General features: G+C 35.7%; 1 long non-coding RNA gene across 1 annotated transcript; it reads left to right on the top strand.

The window, feature by feature from the left end:
- Nucleotides 1-635: 635 nt before the first annotated feature.
- On the top strand, nucleotides 636-2,053 carry LOC134160069 (uncharacterized). The gene is made up of 2 exons (XR_009963421.1): nucleotides 636-1,322; nucleotides 1,810-2,053. It is a non-coding gene; the product is annotated as an uncharacterized LOC134160069 (long non-coding RNA).
- The last annotated feature ends 4,975 nt before the right edge of the window (nucleotides 2,054-7,028 follow it).

Below are 7,028 nucleotides of genomic sequence, written 5' to 3' on the forward strand. Positions count from 1 at the left end.
CCACTGGAATGAAATGATAGCCTTCTATTCATCTCATTATGCATAAAATTAAGATAGAATCCAGGAAAGATGTCAGACTTTTAAAGGTATTCTTGTACTGAAAAAGTGCTTCTCCCTACTGCTTCCCCCCACAAATTCTTTGTACTTAAAATGGTAGTAGGTAACATCCTCCAATATCCAAATTTTCAGTGAGAGCAAACAGAAGATACATTTTGTGTTATACTGGTGGATGGTGAAGACAATCATATTAACATTTTAAGAGTAAAGATTTAATTATTTTGATTTCTTGAATACGTCCATCAGTCTTAATGGATAATTTTCTACAGATAAATATTATTTGCTTTTAATGTGGCATATCACACATTATCATAAGCATTTCACTGTAGCTATATTCTACATGCTCTGTTCAAGTTCTTCATGTCACCACTGTGACATGTATAGGAATTTTTTGGCATAGGTTTATGGACAGAGAGAGACCAAAATGCTTAGTAGGTAGGATGGAAGGAAGCAACTATGTACTTAGATAGTAGCTAGTGTCTGCAGCAGTTAATTCCACAATGTTATACAAGGCTAAGTAAACACTTAAAGTGAACTTTACTATTAGTACATAAATCTATTGTGCCAGAGTTCAAAAGCTGTTGATTACATTTGCCTCTGAACTTTGGTGCATTTTATAAAATTTTCAGGCCACTCAGGTACTGTAGAGATAATGGCCAAGAATTTGAATTGAAGCATTTGGAGTCACACTGATTTTTGCTTACATTACCATTTCATGAAAAAACATTTGAGGATTCTTTTTTTTTTTTTTTCATTCTTTTACAGGGCATCTTGGAAAAGTTTTAGGACATGAAGACAGAAATATTCCCAGGCTTACTCTTAGACTCCGACATGCTTTTAAACAAGCAAACAAACAGAAGAACAAATTTATTCCCAAATTTTACTGCTTTTGAATCTTTGCTAACTTTTGATTTGATTTCCTAGTAGTAAATGGCTTCAGTAAGGGTTTTTTTTTGGTGTCAGGGAGATGTATCAGAACTTTTAGAGATGGACAGTTTTCAAGATGGCATTTTCCTTTTGTACAAACTTTCTCTAATACCTGTAAAAATGACAGAAACCTTCAGAAGATTGTTTGGTTTTGCTCCCTGCATTTAGATTTCTGAGTATGTTTGTATGAGTCACAGGTTGATGACCTAAGTCTAACTCCTTGTGAAACAGCTTCCTTATTACAGAATCTATCATCACAACTGGCACTGACACCATTTCTTGAAGTGTTATCTCTGACATGATGTTATCTCTGACATGAAGGAGCAGACAAGGAACTGGTATCCTCTTTTTGTCCCTGTAAAATAATAGATAATGCCTGAAATACAGGCAGAGAGCAGTATTTGAACACCTGCTTTATTGCTCCCTGTGTGACCTTAGCTTTGAGACCCCTTTTATAAAGTCCACCTGCCTGAGTACATGAGGATAAAATAAAGACAAACTGTAGATCACTAAAATTTTCAGTAACATTGCTGTTCTTCCACTGAGAGTTTGTGACAACTGTTTGATGCCTTTTTCTCTTTGGGGTGTTTGATGTCTTCATGAAACAGCCCTGTGCAGAAATCTACACAGCATGCCCATCCCCAGCACATCTGCCCTCAGTATTGGATAATGACTGTTCACTTCATATAAAAATTAAAAGCCACAGAATGTAAGAAGAACATGCTTGATTTACTTTTGTCTGTATAAGAAGGTTTTCAAAGTTAACTTTTCCAAAGATTGGATGAGGAGAAGTACCTATTTGTGTTCCTTGACAGTTATTTTCAGATGCTTCAAATTTTGTCTAGATGCAACTGCTTGAGATGAAAAACTTTGGAAAATTTTTAACGTATTCACTCATTAACATAGAAAAATATTTTCTAGCCTAAACTTAAAATAATTATGAACTTTGCCAAATCAATGTCAAACAAGTTTGACAAAGAGGGGCTGCTGTATCTGCTGTCTATTGAAAATTTGTCTCCATATTTGCCCAAGTTCATGCAGCTAAATAAAAACTTTTTATTTTTCAGCATTACTATTCCCTGAAGAGTTCTTCTAGCCTTCTCATGCTTCAGGTTTTGCAGTGAAGATGTTGGCTGCTCCTGGCTGAAATGGGAAAGGAGTGGAAAGCTTCCTGACATAGGTGGAAAGAGAAGAAGTAGATCTCCTCACAGAAGAGATGTGTGGAAGAGCTGAGGAGTGGGAACCCAAGCTCCAGAATCTTGTGTCAAGAATTTGAAAATGAAGCTTATGTCTGTACAAGTGTTTGGAGTGAGACTCAAGATTTCGTGCCTGATTTCTAAGTTGTCCAGGTATTGCATTCATTGTGTCATCATGCTTCAGCTAATAAATATCTGCTGAAAAATAAATAAGAATTAATTGGGTGGGTTATTTTAGATTAGATAAAGCAGCTCTGGGAAGTAGGGAACTTAGTTTATCAGGACAATAAGTTAAGATAACAGGGAGTCAGGTTTTAAGAGGTTCTAGAAAATAAAGTGAAAATGGAGTCAAACACTGTTATGTAGTCAGAAATTCTAAATGGAAATATTTCTGACATTTATCAATGTCTTAGTGTTTATGTTTGCAATATAATGTTTTAGCACTGGATATATGATTAGATATGCATATGTCCCCTTCAAATTCAAGCTTGCAGTAGCATAGGCTCTTTCTACAACTTTTAAAGTGAAAAGCATATTTATAGAGAACCATATAATTCAGGATGGCAAGTATATGACAATGGATATATGACAAGCGTATGACAGATGGAAGCACTGTAAAATCTGGCTTTATCATCATTTCACTATGTTGTGCTATGAAACTGCTTGGTTTTATTTCCTCTGCATGGCACAATTTATTTAATTTCCAGGAGTCTTCTGCCTACACATGGTGGTTGCTGTTTGATGAGGCAGAGAGATACACAATTTCAGTGGAGAGAGAGACATACATGGCTCCTTATTGGGAGATATATTTTTGCCCTTAAGTTACAGGATTATTCTGATTAAAAGAATGCACTTGTCATTTATGTATGAAAACTGTCATCTTTATAGAAGCATACACATATATGCTTTTGTGTGTGAGATAATTAAAAAGTATTGTACAAATTAATTACCAAAAATGTTCAAGTTGGCTGTGCTAAGAAAGATGGTAAATGATTTCTTAAAATTTCTACTAATAAATTAGAAAAAGTACTATGTGTTTCATGATACATAGGATAAATCTGTATTTAGGTTTGCAAACAGTAACTCTATTTCTAAAATTTTACATGTGTTCCTAAATCATTTGAGAGGGAATTTAATAGATATCCTCCTTGTGTGTCTTTCAAATCCAACTATTGATGAGTAGCATGCTCGTTCTTTTCAAAATTAATATTGCCAACTTAAAAAAGTTAATGATAGAAATATCATTCTATATCTAAAGAGAGATAGCAACTTTGGCAAAGAAAAGTCTGTAAGGACAGTAAAAATAATGTTTTCCTGCTATTTTTTTGAAATATTAGTGCTATATACTTCAACTTTTCTACTGTATACCTGAATCTTAATACCCACATGACATTACACGGTATTTTATTATGGTCACAGACTCCTACTGTAACTAAGTTACGAATATATTCTATGATTCCTGTCTAGTATCTAGGTAATGAGGTGCAACATACTCATGAAAAGTGTTCACCTTAAAAACTATCTGATAATCTAATATTCACCAATCAAATATTAATAGAATTATGTATCTGTACAGTAGGTATCTTGCTTGTGGGATGAAAAAGTGGTCAGTGCTAAGTTAAAGGTAATGTCGAGTTTTATTTTCCAACATCAGTCAGTTTATGACGCAACTATTTGGGAGCTGGATCTTTGCCACAATCTTTTATATTCTAGTCGGAAGGATAACTTGGGGCTGTAATGGTCCAAAATTAGGTCTAAAAAAAGGGAAGCTTTTTAGCTAATTTAAATCTGTTAGAAATGTATCTGTATTTCTCCATTTTTCTCCTCTCTTGAAGGCATGTTTGCTGTGAGCTCTGAATTTTGTGTTTTCCACTTCAGCTTATTCATTGCATGTTCTTATTCAGGTAATAGCAGGCAACATTGCCTCTTGTCCTATGTCTTGAGAGATTTATATATCCTAGATTCTCTATTCAGCTGCCATCATTGCTGCCATACAAGAAAAAGCCTGCTGTACTGCTGGGTGTATTGAGATTATCAAGACTCTGACAATAGCCGCTAACATGCTGTTTTTTTTCAGGAACGGCAAAAGCCTAATTAATATGAAGGGTGCTGTTATAGTCATCCCATCCCAGAAAGAAGCCTGGGGGTTTTGCTCCAAATTCGCTTTTATTGTGTGGATCTTTATCAAAATTATCCCATGAGCTTGGACCCAAAGGTACTGTGTTTGAGGGTGAACCTCGTCAAAAAAAGTGCTGTTTGGTGCTTGTAATAACATTTATAGAAAAGACTTTAGAATTTCTACATACTGTTATCACTGACTCCCTGACTTAGCACTGTTGGCACCTCTGAAAGACAAATATATATATATATATATATATATACCAAATTTCTTTCCCAGGGTTTTTCAGGGAGTGAGTGCTAAAAAACTGAATGTAACTTTTCTGAGGTTAGAATCAATACACTAACTGCTGCTCACGTGGTGCTGGGAGGATATTACCTAGTCCTGGGACACCCAGTAGTAGTCAGAGAGACAAAAACCTTAGGCTCCTATTTTTGCAATAGGGATAAAATGGTCTCCAAGGTGTTGTTAAAAGGTTCTCTTGAAAAGTTCAGATCTTGTAAAATTTATATGAGATGTACTGGCTTATTCAGACTTTAATTAAAAATTGTAGAAGGGCCTTTAGTTCATTAATTGAAGATGGTTGCCTGTAAATGAGAGTTTAATTTATGCTTGTTTTTAATTGTTGGATGCCACCACAATTGGTGCTGCATAAAAATACATACAGTACATAAAATACAAATTAAAACAAGCAAAAAATTATAATCATATCAACCTAAAGGCAGGAGGCATTTTAATATCATAGTCTAGTAATGGTGCATGAATTAAGAAGGATTAATATTTCTGAGACAGTTCAGAAGTATTTAGCCTTTATTCTGCCCTTATTTAAAATGCCTTATATAATACACCTCAGTATTTTACATAATGTAAGGTTTCATAAGACATTTTGTTCTCTCCCTATGAGGTTCTTCAATAGACTGAAACACTCCTAAGATCTCAGATCTACAAACAATAATAATTCTAAACAGATCGCTTGTTCTTTGGCTTTGCATTGGTAAACTGTAATATCAATTACAGATCAGCTTCCTCAAGTTAGGGACGTGCTTTAGTTGTGGAAAGAGAAATAGATATATAGGTGGTTGTATATATAAGTAAAGACATTCCACAACAGTCAGGGCATCACAGTTATCAGCCTACTTAGCATTAAAGTGGGTTGGAAATGTGCAGCAGAAAGTGGAGTCTGCTCCACTGACAGACAAATCAGAAAGACAAGTTTCTGTAGTTCTGTGTTCTTAGGAAATAGAAAACATATATGAGCTTTATGCATGTTTTAGGACATACACTACAGAAAGAAACTGGTTCAGCAACAATGGTGCTGGCCATCAGGGAAGTATTTCACAATGTGTAGTTTTAAATATTTTACAAGTGACTGTTCAACTGGAATATCTAAGGGCTTTTCTAGATGCAACTAAGATTTTTGCAGGAAACTCACATTACCAAAAAATGAGGTCCTCACTGGCCTAAGTGTATCATAGCAGATAGTATAGCTGTTATAATAATCATAGAATACCAGGTTAAAGGGGACCTCAAGGATGATGTGATTCAGCCTTTCTTGGCAAAATATAATGTGCCTGAGCATATATTAGGAGTTTTTTATTTAAGAAACTAAGCAATAGAAGGAGGTGTAGTGAAAATTAAGAACATTCCAAAGGGCAAAAACAAATTAGAAGTCTTTCCAATTGTACAAGTTTCACAGGAGAGCAGAAGTCATGCTGCCAGATTAATGCCATTATTACACTTTTGATAAATGCTTTACATATGAATATTAACACAAGATAGCCTGGATTCAAGCTATTCACAGAGCGTAGAAACACCAACTCAGCTTCCTGAACACATCTGTCAGTGTATCCTTTGATCTTGCTTTGTAACCCATCTTCTATTTCAGTTCTGGGTTTCTGGGCCTTTCCTCTACAGTCTTCCAACAGATTATTTCAAAACATGTGGTAGCTTTGTGAAGTGAACAAACATCTACTGGGATTCTTTTTCAGAATGAGACTTTAGGATAGGAAAATTCTTTCTCTGCTGAATGGATAAAGGCACATTTGTCTTTAGGCTTTGCTTAGCTGGCATCACCAGTCCCACATCTGAGCCAGCGTTCTGCTGGATGGCAACTCAAACGTTTGAAGGAACCAAACTCTAAGAGTACCCCAAAGGAAAATGCAAATCCCCTTTTTTTTGACACCACCACTGTCAGCAAGCAGCAGAAGCACATGGCTTCCTATCCTCACAGGACATGGAGAACAAGGTAAGTAGTTTGGGCATGACAAAAGAATGAGACCAACAAAGATGCTAAGCAGCTCCTGAGGACAGCAATGTGGGTGATGCAAGACCCTTTCCCTTTCAGATTTTGCTGCAGAGCATTCACAGGAAAAAGCATGTTTCATCCCTTCCCAGAGAAATTATGCTGGTTGCTTAAAGAGCCTACTGGTTACAAACTCCAAGCCTTGCAGAGGTGAGTAGATGTGTCTGAAGAACATGGTTCCTGAATTTAAATATGAAAGCTAACTGCTGTTTATGTCAGGTTTCTTTTTGCTGAAGTTCTGACCTTTACCTAAAAATTAAAACAAACAAGGAAGAGGTGGTTATTGAAATTTATAAAGCTATGTATAGGGTTAATCAAGAACCTTTGTTGAAAATGGTGTGTCCTTTTCCTTCTTTGCCTGCAGAGGCTTCCTGGAATTTCTGGTTTAGCACCCTGATCCTTTCCCTTGTCTTTTAAGCTTTTCAAA

This window comes from Pezoporus occidentalis, unplaced genomic scaffold, assembly GCF_034315485.1.
Source record: "Pezoporus occidentalis ecotype Australia unplaced genomic scaffold, CSIRO_AGI_Poc_V1 ctg156, whole genome shotgun sequence".
In the NCBI taxonomy this organism is placed as follows: domain Eukaryota; kingdom Metazoa; phylum Chordata; class Aves; order Psittaciformes; family Psittacidae; genus Pezoporus; species Pezoporus occidentalis.